General features: G+C 38.3%; 1 protein-coding gene across 2 annotated transcripts in view; it reads right to left on the bottom strand.

Annotated features, from left to right (window-relative positions):
- The window catches only part of THRAP3 (thyroid hormone receptor associated protein 3), an 82,053-nt gene extending 70,204 nt beyond the window's left edge, over positions 1 to 11,849 (bottom strand). Inside the window, exons 1-2 of one of the 2 annotated variants that reach the window (XM_031962142.1) lie at positions 11,577 to 11,849; positions 9,174 to 9,239 (exon numbers count right to left, since the gene is read on the bottom strand). The gene's annotated coding sequence lies outside the window, so the exon portion shown is untranslated. The remainder of the gene's footprint in view (positions 1 to 9,173; positions 9,240 to 11,576) is intronic. The other variant, XM_031962141.1, reaches the window with a different exon arrangement.
- Positions 11,850 to 12,071: the final 222 nt, after the last annotated feature.

Here is a 12,071-nt window from a genome sequence, read left to right as displayed (position 1 = left end):
GATTATCCCCAAATTATTTATTTTTAGCATTTTCTTTTTAAATTTTCTTTTCCAAAACCTCTCCTCTCCCCTCTCATCCCACCTCCACGTATTGAGAAGGCAAGCAAAATAAAAATTATACATATGAAGTTATACAAAACATATTTTCATATTAGCCATTTTCTAAAGCAAGAAAAATAAAGACAGAAAATTATACTTCAGTACTCAGTTTAATCTGTTTTCTCTCTGGAAGAGAACAGCATTTTTTTCCCATGAGTCCTTTGTAATTGTCTTGAATTACCATATTGATCAGATTAATCCAAGTATTTCATAGTATATTTGTTATTTCTAAAATAGGACACATCTCCCAGGAAACTCCAGCTTCTGGCTCCATGATTTTGAAATGGCTGCCTTCCCTTCTTCCCTCCCAAGCCAAGCCTAGAACACTCTCCCTTCTCACTTCCACTTCTTTTCCTGAATCTCCTTTAAAAATCAACTTAAATACCATTTTACCACAACCTTCAGGTCTTTCTCAGTCTTTCCAACTGCAAGTTCCTTTCCCTCTCTAGTTACATGAAATCTACTTTGAATGTATCTTATACAAACCTAAGTGCTTTCTCCCCATTGAAATAAAAACTCCTTAAAGAGACTGTTTTTGTTCCCTGCGATTCTAGTGCTTAGAACAGTGCCAGAGACATAGTAAATACTTAATAAATGCTATTTCACTGAGAAGAGACTGAATGAAAGGCAGTGGTAACAGACAGTGAGTTGGATTTTGGCATTAGGAAGACAAATTCAAATCCTGTCTCAATCACTTAATATCTTTGGGACTTAGTTTTCTCACTAGATAGTCTTTGAGGTCCATTCCAACTCTGAAATTCAATGATATGTTTAAGTTGTTTTTAATAAGACAACTAATAAAACCTTACTATATCCTGGTGGACAAGATAAAGAAATGCAGGTTAGAGAAAAATGCAGATAAGTGAACAGGTGGATGCACAACAGATTGATACTGTTTAAAGAGATCACTGTTTCTTTTGTGGAATACTACAAGGTTCATTCCTTGGCCCTGTCTTTATTTTACATTAAAAAACATTTTTTCCCTTGTCTTTATATCACCTTCATTTTGAAATATATACCTCTTCTACCTATGGGGCCATCCCTTATAATAAGTAAAAGGAGAAAAGGGAAGCAATTCTGCAAAGCTAACCATTATACCAAGTAAATCTTACATCCAATGCAATTATTTCACAACCATAGTCCTTTGCCTCTTCAAATAAGGAATGGAGACACATTTTTCCCTCTTCTTTCCAGTCACACTGTTGTAAGTATATTTTTTTGGTCCTATTTATTTTGCTTTGTATTAGTTTGCATTGTCTTCCACATTTTTCTGCATTCATCATTTATGACTGCACAATAATATTCCATTATATTGACATGCCACATTTTATATAGCCATTATCCAACCAATAGGCATCTACTGTTTCCAATTCATTCATACTACAAAAAAGTGCTGCGATAAATATTTTTATCCATGAAACCTTTCCCCCCCCTTTCCTTTTACTTCCTTGGATTCTACATCTCATGGTGAGATCTCCAAGTTAAAAGCTATGAACATTTAAATCATTTTATTGGCTTAATTTCAAATTAATCTCCATTAATTTCCATTCCAAGAATGCTTAGATCAATCACAGTTCCATCAATATGTCCATGTACCTTCTCCATCATCTTAACCTTCAACACTAATGACTTCTGTCTTTTGAGTGTGGGATGAAACTGCAAATATTTTTATTTGCATTTCTTTTTAAGTAATGGCCAAGAACAATCTTTCATGTGGTTGTTTATAGTTTACAATTCTTCTTGGGAGAACTGTTTTTTCATATCCTTTGACCACTTATCCAGGAGGGCATATATATTCAGTACTATCTCAGGTGTTTTAACTTGAATAAAGGCAGAAATGGCATGCCTATTAATTTTACAAATAACACAAAGGCACAAATTTGATTTGAAATCAAGAATGGAAATGGAAAGACACTTCCAAAGGAAAAGAAGATTCAGCAAAGACATGGTGGCCATCTAGATTGTCTAATGGGTTGCAGAGTAGAAGATATGCTAGATTTCTTTGTACCTCCAGGGAACAGAACTAGCACCAAAGAATAGATGGCATTTGGGGGATGGCACTGTGAATTTCAGCTGTATATAATAAGAATTTTATTTGACAATTAGACATTTACAAAAGTGGGACTAGATGTTTTGAATTCTTTATCACTTAATATGTTCTGGCAAGTCGGATGATTACTTGGCAAAGTATCACAAGCAGGGATTCTTAAAATTTTGTCTCATGACTCCACTGGTACTCTGGTGATGCCTATGGTTATTCCTTCTCAGAATGTCATTTAATGCATGGGATTATAAAGGAAAAAAGTTATAATGAAATAAAGCAATCAAAATATTTTTTTAAGAAGGAGTCCAAATTAAGAAACCCTATCAGAGAGAAAATTCCTATATTCTTCACTCTACTGACAGACACCACAATGACTTTGCTAAAGCACATGGATGACTGACTACATTACTACGCTACCCGATAAATGCCAGTGGGTCGCTGCTACCTCTAGAGTCAAAAAGAAACTGCTCTGTTTGCCATTTAAAGCCCTTAATAATATGGCTCCAACGCACTTTTCCAGAGTTAGGATATGTTACCTACTCCTCTTTATGCATTCAGTGGTCCTCTCACACATTCCATTACTCATCTGTGTGCTCCTGTAAGAGCTATCTTCCATAAGAAATGTCCTCTCTCCCTCTTCACCTCTACCTCTCAGAAGCCTTAAGTTTCCTTCAAAGCCTAACCCAAAATCTACTTCATTCAACCTTTCCTGATGGCCTTAGCTTATGGGATTTTCCCCCACCAGAACTGTTGTATTTGTGTATATTTTATATATAAGTTAAGATGTGTATATGTTGTCTTCCCTAATAGAATATAAGTTTTTTAAAGGTAAAGTTTTTTCTTTGCTTTTGAACCCCTGGCTCCTCAAAGTGCTTTAGCACATAAAAGCTTACTAATTCAACAATTACTGATCGATTAGGCTAGATGACCTCTAAGATGATATGAGTCTATTACCTAAAATACGATCAGCATAGTGTACATGGACATGTGTAAGTGAGTATGTTGGTTAGTAGTTGTCTTCCATTCTGAAAGAGGACCAAAATAGCATCACTATGTTGGGATCAAGGTACAGTGTGTCTGGACTCATAGATCAGACCAACCAGGAGCTTAGAAGACTCTACCACAGGTTAAGCACAAATAGTTCACATGTACATTTGGAGTGGAGATGTCTCTAGATTTATATATTTCATGTTTCTTTTGAGCTATCACAATTTTGCTTTGCTTATAGAGTGTGGTGATCTTTTCTAAAATATGATGGTTTTCTGGGAGCAGCTTTCTCAAGGGGCTTCTGGAGGCAGCCTTAATTTCGGTTGTTCCCTGTAATAATCACCTCAAATGCAGCCAGTTGTTAAAAGTTCAGATCCTTTATTGTCTCTTTCAAAATAGCCCCGTAAGCTTTCCTTGGTTCCGAGAGCTCTTGTTGCTTGTCTTTTGCCTCTGCCAGCTTCAGCCTCCAGCTCTCTCTGAATCTCCAGTTCTGCCCAACTGAATCCTGCTTTCTCAATCTCCTCAACTAATTCTTGACTGAGGTTTGTCCTTTTATATGCTCTTTTAGAGGTGTGAACTCAAAGGTTGACTTTGTGACTTCCTGACTTGTGAATCTCCCAGACTTGTGAACTCTATAATGTGTGAACTAATGTGTGAAAGGTGTGAACAGAGAACTGCTAAGCATGATGCTAAAATTAGGATTCTTACAAAGTGATAAGTCAGTTGTCTAACAATAGAGCACAGTCCTCTCTTTGATGTTGGATGGCAAGGCTGATGTCATGCTAAGCAGCTCCAGGTCAAGGAAGTTAGGTTCAATTAGCCCAAATAGCAGGGACCTATAGCTTACAAGGATCTACAAGTAACAACAGCATAGGAGCAAAAGAAATACTTTAAAAGTCATGACAACAAAAGCAAATACAGAGGAATACAACGCCATTTAACAAATGTTTACCAAGCACAGGTCTATCAAGAAGAGCCAAAAGAAAGGATAAAACAACCACAATGTAAACTAAAATATGAACCTAATGAAAAAAAGAGTAAAGTAAAAAAGTGGAGCTGTTTCTCAGGATGAGGGCATGGGCATCATCAATAGCATTTCTATAGGACTTTGCACAGCATTTTACGTATGATTCTTTTTTTTTTTTTTTAATCCTTACTACAAACCTGTGAAGTGCTATTATTCCCATTTTATAGACGAAGAAAACGAAGCTGAAAATGGTCAAATGACTTGCCAGATTGAAGTAGGATCCAACCTTAGGACTTCCTGATTCCAAGACTATTTGTTTTTTGTTTTTTTTTCTCAATAGTGTTTTATTTTTCCAAATACATGCCAAGATAGTTTTCAATATTAATTTTTAAGACTTTGCATTCCAAATTTTTCTCCCTCCTCTACCTTCTTCGTCCCCAAGACGGCAAGTAATCTAAGTTAAACATATACAATTCTTCTAAAGATATTTCCGTATTTGTCAGGTTGGGTTTTTTCCTCTCTATATACTTCATTTTTAAAAAAAATTTCAATATTTTATTTTTCCAAATACATGTTAAAAGTTTTCAACATTCATTTTTGTAAGACTTTGGATATCAAATGTTTCTACTTTACCTCCCCCTGGCCCAAAAGAGGGAGCAATTTGATATTTGTCATGTTGTACAAGAAAAATCAGACTAAAAGGGGAAAAAAACATGAGAAATCAACAAACAAAAAAGTGAAAATACTGTTTCAATCACATTCACTCTCTCTATTCTCTCTCTGGATGCTGATAAGCATTTTCCATCTCAATGCCAAGGCTATTTGTTTTACCAGAGTTGTCAAATTCAAATAGAAATTGGGGCCACTAAATCACATATATGAGTCTCCATAGGGCATAACTTAGTTTTGAAATGTGATGTAACCTATGTTTTATTTTACTTTTATTTTACTAAATATTTCCCAATTGTATTTTAATCTGATTCAGAGTGCTCCAGGTTGCATATCTGTTTGTTAACTCTTAATCACCTAGTTATATCAAAGCAAATGGTCACCTCTTCTAATTATAAATATTCTGAAACATGCCAGAAGCACAAGGAGGGTGTGTTAAGTGGTCTTAAAGCAGATTAATATAGCTTTGGTAAAATATTGCTCCTCCAGCTAAGGACATTATGTAACTTCACGTTTATATTTCTTTTCAAGGTGGGGGCAATTTGCATTTGCCCTGATTACCTTGCCACTCAACCCAGAAGTCTCAGGAAGAAAGAAGGCTAATGACTTTACATTGCCCTGTATCACTTAAATCCAATTTATTCAAAAGTCATAATATCACCTTTCTAATATCATGGTCTTCTTTGAAAACAAAGGACGAACAACAATCTTTTCAAGGTCTAACATATATTCACTTAAGACTCCCTTTTCATCTGCCTCCGTCTTATTTCTATAGCATTTCTCATTTTTCTATAAACTATTCTCTAAACTCCTAAATGTCCACTCAGTGCTGTGAAATCAACCGCATGCCTTGAAGAGGTTTCTTGTCCCAGTTCCAACCATAATGACTGGTGGGTTCCAAACTCTTTCTTTCACATCACCTTCCCTCTCCCAGTATTCTCATGGATTATCTTAATCCTGAAAAAGTGGTCAGTTAATAGAATTAGAAACTACTACCAGAATGACAGTATTTCAGTTAGATAATAACTCAGAGTAATCAAAGCTCAGAAAAGAATGTCCTTTACAGAGTATCCAACATATATCACAATTCTCAGCCCACGCCCCACTTTTGTGAAGTACTAATTTCAGGCAGTTATTCCTTACAAAAAATCTTAACATATTTCTCTGTACAGTCTACCAACAATTTCTAATTCTGTCCTCTGGGATCAGGCAAATCAAGCCTTAATCCTCTTCATCATTCTATATAACCAACCTTAGATATACTCAATACCTTTCCACGGTTCTCAAGTTGCCCGACCTTCTGACTGAAGGGGCAGGGGGGGAAGCACTCATTTCCCTCCATAATCTTCCTTTAGAAATAGCAGAATGTAGACTTTGCAGCTCAACTTTCTATCTATAGTTTTGCTTCAGCTCAACTCCAGGGAACACACTGCCCCCAGTGGAGTACTCCTGGTATGGTTCTTCCCCCAAACCCTACAGTGCATGGTGTATGTCTAAGTGTGTGTGGGGGGGGAGGGAAGAAGGGGGGAAAGAAGAGGGGAGTGTCTATCTTCATATTAAGGCTAATCTAAATTCATATCAAGATTTCTCTTATTATTAGATTTATCCCATGTTCTGGCCTGTCAAGATTTATTTTTATCTTACCATCTAGTATGTCACATATCCTTTCCAAATTTACGTTATCTGTCGATTATCATGTCATTACTAAAAATGTCAAATAGAACAGGGCAAAATACAAATGACTGGGGACACCACGAAGAGCACTTTCCACAATGAAAACAAACAAGTATAACTCCTTGATTTGGAAATTCAATCTCCAAATCAATCAAATGTGGGACTGTCTAGCATACATCTCTCCACCCAGTCTACAAGAAAAGCATGAGAAACAAATATTGTCCTAAAATCTAAGCAAATCAGATCTACAGCATTCTCCTCAACTACCAGTTTAGTAACCATTCTGGTTCTTTGTGACAACTGCTTTTTTCCAGAAAAGTTCACTGATCATTCCTTTAATAATATATGTCAATATAAATAAAATATCAAAACATTTGCTCTTCTCTAGTTCAGAGATATTTCTGTCATTGCTTCCAAAAAGTAAATGATAATGGCTCTTTCTATACCCAAAGATGTAGTTCTTCTGCTCTATGTGATATGTACTCAACACAAGTTGCTAAGTGCTCTTCTATTATTTCCTTACTTAGCTTGAGAATCAATTTACTATTAAATTATAAGTATTATATCTTTTTGAGTATAAAGATCATGACTCAAAAGAATAAAACAACATACTTTCCGTGGCCTGAGTATATCTGTCTGTTTCTCTGTGTTTTGATATATATATATATATATATAGTCTCATTTTTAAAAATGTATGCTGCTACTATAGTTAATAAAATTCATTTAAAAGTATTAGTGCATTTGTAGCTCATTTTTTATCATCATGTATCATCCCAAGGATACTAACAGTACAACTATCATGTAATGAACCATTAATTATTTTGAGGCTAAAGAAACATTCACATACAAAAAAGGTGGGGAAATCTCTATTCTAGGGTAGTTGTTTTGAGAACTTTACTCAAAAAATGGACTTCTAGTAACATAAACTCCATTTTCTAGAACTAATTCCCAGTGAGAAATCCACAAAGCAGTCCATGAGATAGACCAGCTTTTCCCCTGCCAGTTACCAGACTGTTTTATTTCAAATTTTCACAAAGTGAAAATGAATACTCAAATGAAAAATGAATTATAAACACTACAAAGAATTAAATAGAAGTCTTGAAGGCAAAGTGGCTCAAGGAACTTCAAAAGCACATAAATTTGAAAGCAACTTTGCTACATAGGTTCTAAAAAAAAGTCAAACATATTAAAATCAGACGTTCAGAGATTTGTTTGTTCTGCTACTTACAGAAGCTGACAATAATTGTTAATGCTGTAAAGTTACCCATGTATATATCCTGTAAATAAAAGGCTATTAAATTAAAAAAAAAAGAAGCTGACAATAATTGTTCTCAAAGCGACAAGAAAAAATACTCATAAAGAAAAGAAGGGCATCAGTTAGAACAATTTAATCAGAACACCCTACTAGGTTCTCATATCCTTTCAGTTTGGAGACAAACCATTTTACAAATTAAATGTAAATTCTTTCCCTTCTCAGCTCTGCTGTCCTTCAGAATTCCAAAAAGAATGTTTTCTAGAGCAAAAATGAAAATACAAATGGGCCAGAAGGTTGATGATTCATATGACATCATAGGTGCTATATTCCCTAGCATTAAACTGTGTATTTGTGTTACTGTTCTATAAGGGTCTGACGAGAATGGATACACATGTCATATATCTCTGAACAAAACAATGTAGCACTTAAGCTACTAATATAAACTTAATATTGCTCCTTTTTAAAAGAATCTTACTAATCTTATGCTGAAACACTCCTATGTTCCTGCTGTGACCAGAACATGAATGTAATATAAGAGGAGACGGGACATTTAGCAAGTCTTGGTTTTCACACATCTTTTAAGTATCAAACTCAATAGGTAACTTATGGCCGGTAATTGGAAGAGGAGGGGAAGATATGTGGAAAAAAGTCCTGGACTTAGGAATCAGATAACCTTTACTGAAGTCTTAGTCTGCTAATTAACAGTCATATGATCCTTATCAAGTCATCTCACTCTTAAAGCCTCTTTTTTAATCTATAGATTGAGATTAATGGTATTCACATTTGAACAATTGAAGGAAAATGTTGTAAATTGTAAAGCACTATATGTTTAGTTGCTGTTATCATCCTCATTCCCCCCCCCCCCCAAACTGGAGTTAAGTAACTTGCCTAGGGTCACAAAGTGCTGTTATCATTATAATACACTGTACTATCCAGAGAATTCCTCCCTAAAAAAAAAAAAAAATCAAAATTTCCTCTGAAATACTAGAAAGTCAACATTTGAAAAGAGGAGGCATTTCTGCCATTTGCTCTATTGGTTAAGCAATAGGTAAAAACTACTTGAAGGATACAAATTACTGTGTGTATTTCTAAGTCAAAAAAAATATCTGAGGCTTGTAATAAGCTAAATTGAATAAATCCTTTGAGCTATTTGTATTAACAAATCTTCCATTCGATTTGGACAAAAGGCAAACACAACCAGAAGGCCTTCTTATGTTTCCAGGGTTGAAGAAAGCACTCATTAAAGGAGTCCAATTTGAAGGGAACCCCTTTTTCCTCTTGCTTTTCTACTACATACAGAGACCACCATACCCAACTAATCCAATATAAATTTTCCAAAGTGAAGGTTTTCTTAATCCCACTTCTTTCAACACAGAAAAGTTAACTCTCCCACCTAAAGAAAATTCACATACCTGGACAAGAGAGACTGTTCAGGAAGATAAGCAGATGTATACTGTAAGTAGAGAGGTAATTCTTACTTGTACTATACCTGATGTATTGACAGAAGATGTCAGTCTCCCAAGCTGTAGATCTTGTCACTGGTGCTGAATCAATTTGAAATGAAGGAGGGAAAAAAGGTATTTTTAGATAACAGAAATAAAAATAATCAGTAGCCTCTTATATTGATTTTACCTCCCTTCAGTTTCCAGGTGCTAACAATATGAGGTTTCATTCAGAGAATAAATGTCAAATAAAAGAGAATCCTAGTAAAGTGTAACATTTCTTAAATTTTTTTTTTTTTTAAAGCCAGAGAACTTGTTCATCTTTATTTCTTTACCCCACAGAGGAAATCTAGCTCTCTCTGGCAGCAGCCATTTTTGCTCTTGGGTACATCTCTAAAGTATGCTGCTTTCTAGGCCACAGTACAACTGAGGTGTTTTGGCCAAAGACAGAAAAGCAAGCTCAAAAGAATTAAGCAACTGTGGGATGCTGCATGTCTGCAATCTAAGTCCACACCATGGAAATCTATTTTGTTGACATAACATATCTATATAAGATCTTTTTTTTTTTCTTTTTGATAGTTCTTTCCAGTCTCAACAGGATTCCCTTCAGTGCAATTAGCAACCTCCCCTCTACGCAGCAGGCAATGAACTCCCCATTAGTGCTTATCAACTTTCGAGCACCAATAACGGTTTATTCAACTTACACCATTATCACCTTCAAGAGATTAAGTAAATGAGGGAAAATTGCTCATTTGCTGGTCAGAAAACTGTATGGTTTGAACAGTTGTCTGAATTAAATGTATAAGAATTAGAGTTAAAAGCAGACAGTTTTCATCTTTATAAACACCAATCCACTCAAGACCTACATCCTAAAGATTAGAAGATAGGAACATCATAAGAAAGGCACAAGGAAGGCCTTCCTATTAAAAAAAATAACTAGGCCTTTGGCTTCATGGTCATCTTCAAATGGAATCCCAAAACCTATGATTAAGTGAATAAAGGGAAAAGATATAAATGTCTTAGAATTTCATCATCTGGAATCCTTCCCAGCCAAAGGGTTTGGGCAAGTCTGTGCACAAGAGTCAAAAACACTCTTTCTAGAATAGAATTAAAGAATCTAAACCTGTAGGTTCATGGGCAGATGTTCTTAGCAGTAGATGACATTTGGCCTCCATGAGGTTAGTATAAGAAAAGTCTTGATGAAAATATAGGTGGATTTTAAGATGGGGGACCCTATTAAGAATTAGACAAAATTCCACAACCTGGTCCCTCTGCAGGTGGGAGAGGCAGGCAAGAGTACATGAACCCTAAAGATTTCATATTACAAAAGGAAGACAAGTTGGGGGGAAATGGTAAGATCTGAGAGGAGGAAACTGTCTAAAATTTTGGGGGGAACCTAGCTACTAGGGAATATCCGGAGAAACTACCTCCCTTTCTGAACCATCACAGACTCCCAACTGCTAGTGCCTCTTAGCCTTCTCAATCACAATTACTTTGTCTACACTTTGTGCCTACTTTTATATAAATACATGCAATTCTCCCTCACCCCGAAGAATATGAGGTTCTTGAGGACAGATGTACTTTGGTTTTCCTTACTGCGTGGCAGGGAGGACTTAACTGCCAGGCTCTTTAAAAATGCCTGTTTATTGATTAACATTGATTATTGATTATTAAGTTAAATTATTGATTATTAAACTAAACAATTTAGGCCATGGAAAAACGATGAAAGGAAACAGTTTAGCAAGGAAAGGCAACTTAGACCCCAACAGCCCAGACTCTCCGAGAAAGAGGCAAGGGAATCTGCTTGAACCATTGGAGACAGTAAACAGCCAAGGACTAAAACGGAAAAAAAGGAGACAGCCTTCTTCTGTAGAAAGAAGGAAAGCAGTCTCGATTCCAGGGAGAGGAAAAACAGCATCGACCTCAGAGGAAATCGGACAAACAGCCTGGGCCCTGGAGGAAAGCTGACTCTGTGTGGGGGAGGGGGTGGGCAGCCTAGGGCCTGGAAGGCAGAGAGAAATGTTTAAAGGAAGCAGCCCGGATCCGAGGCGGAGGAAAGGAAGGAAAGCGACCCGGAGCCTAGCCCGAAAAGAGAAAGAAAGCAGCGCAGACACTAGGCGCGGGGGGCGGAAGGGAGCAAGTCTAGAACCGGGGGCTCTGCTCAAAAGACGGGTAGTTCTTCGCGTCTCGGGGCGGAGGTGGCAGTGCGAGTCCCCCGCTGCTCCAAGCCCGGGGGAATGGGGAGGAAGGGCAAAGGGCCCCGCCGGAGCGCCCGCATCCGTCCCGGACCTGAGGAAAGGCCGGGGGCCGTTAGGCCGCCGAGGCCCCGCGGGCTCCCGGAAGCCGCCCACGGGGCTCTCCCCCCGAGTTTCCGAGTCCCCGGGAAGGATTGCAGCTGCCAGCCTCTCAACCGCAGAACCGGACCCAGGGAAACCTCACCTCCGCCACAGCCTCGGCCCTGGTCCCGACCCGTCTCTCCGCCCGCCCGTCCGACCGTAGGACCTCCGTCTCCGTCCCGCGTCCCCGCTCTCCGACGACGGCAGCGGCGTTGTCCCGCGGCCTTCTGGGGCATGTAGTTGGGGAGTGGGGCCTTCCTAGCAGCCGGGGCGGCCGAGAGAACTACCTTTCCCACAAAGCCGCGCGACGGCGCTCTCCAGACGCTTGCTTTCACGCTGTGCGCAGGCATCAATCACGTGGCTTCTCTCCTCCTTCCTCCTCTCTCCCCCTGCCCCCCTCGGCTGCCAGTGTGAGCTGGGAAGGAGCGGAGACTGGTGCGCCAGCTGAGGCAAAGGGAGCGGCTGCTCTTGGCCGCTGGGAGGGAGGCCGTCTCTCTTTCTGCGTCTCTGTTTCTCCTTCCTCCCCTCCCCCCCCTCGCGCGTGTGTGTCTCTTTTTCTCTGTCTCTCCCTCCCCGCCCCCCCCCTTTCCCCTCCGTC

Source organism: Sarcophilus harrisii, chromosome 3, assembly GCF_902635505.1.
Source record: "Sarcophilus harrisii chromosome 3, mSarHar1.11, whole genome shotgun sequence".
NCBI lineage: Eukaryota > Metazoa > Chordata > Mammalia > Dasyuromorphia > Dasyuridae > Sarcophilus > Sarcophilus harrisii.
This window is presented reverse-complemented; position numbering and strand designations above follow the sequence as displayed.